Genomic DNA, 1,100 nt, shown 5'->3' with positions numbered 1-1,100 from the left:
CTTATGTTCTCTCATCCCCTAGCAGGTTTATCTCGAGGTCTGTTCAGATGAAAGGCAGGCAGGATCCAAGAGACTGAGTAGGTAGAGTCCAAGGCTTATTGAAGTATCTAAGCCCAGAACTGACACATCGTCATTTCTGCCATATTCTGTTGACCACAGCAACTTACAAGGTCAATCTAGATTTCAGGAGTAGGGATATAAATCCCACTTCCTACTGAGAGGAGCTCAATTAAAAGGAGGAAATAATTGAATCTACATTTCAAACAGTCTACCACAAAGAATAAAAGCTTCACTATTGTAGATTATCTAGACATCTCAAGCAGAGTTGTCTGACAGAAATATAATGAGAGTTACATATGTAATTTAAAACTTCAAGTAGCCATATTAAAAAAGGTAAAAATAAGGGAAATAAATTGTAATAGCTTGTTTTATTTTATTTTATTTAGCAAAATATACCTAAATACTACCATTCACCATGTAATTAATATGAAAATATTAATGAGACATTTTGCATTTTTTTCATATTGTCTTCAAAATCCAGTGTGCATTTTACACTTCTTAGAACACCCTTATTTTTGCATGTGGAAATGCCTGCTCCTCATTCCTTTGGGAACAGGAACATATCCATGACATGCTACATTAAAAAAAAGGAGTTCTGCCAACCCTAGGATATTTCTCCTACACTAAAAAAAAGAAAGAAAAGAAAAGAAAGAATAGAGCATCCTAATTTGTATTAGTCTCATTTCGAGTACTCAATCATTCTATGTCTAGTGGCTACCATACTAGAGAGATCGTATCTAAAGGATTTGAGGTAAGCCCCGGGTAAAATTTTAAGCTGTTAGAAGTTTGTCCTTGGTGCTGTCTTCTCTCTTTTCTGCACCTTCTTGTTTCCCTCTCCAGGGCCCCAGTGATTTGCTGCCCACAGTCCTGCTCTGGGAAAACAAGAGAGAATAGGGCATGGAAATACACTGTGATTCAAACAGCCCTGGATTTGAAACCTAAAATGCCATTTACTAGACTTGATAACTTAATCTGAGCTTCAGATTTATCATCAATACCTATCTCACTATTCTCTATAGACTTTTTATAAAGGTCAAATG

At 36.0% G+C, this 1,100-nt stretch overlaps 1 non-coding gene across 1 annotated transcript; it reads left to right on the top strand.

The window, feature by feature from the left end:
* The first annotated feature begins 575 nt into the window (after window positions 1–575).
* On the top strand, window positions 576–686 carry LOC118622151. Its single transcript, XR_004957967.1, has one exon. It is a non-coding gene; the product is annotated as a small nucleolar RNA U109 (small nucleolar RNA).
* Window positions 687–1,100: the final 414 nt, after the last annotated feature.

Source organism: Molossus molossus, unplaced genomic scaffold (assembly GCF_014108415.1).
Source record: "Molossus molossus isolate mMolMol1 unplaced genomic scaffold, mMolMol1.p scaffold_m16_p_8, whole genome shotgun sequence".
Taxonomy (NCBI): Eukaryota; Metazoa; Chordata; class Mammalia; order Chiroptera; family Molossidae; genus Molossus; species Molossus molossus.
The sequence above is the reverse complement of the archived record's forward strand: the minus strand, read 5'-3'. Positions and strand labels throughout refer to the sequence as shown.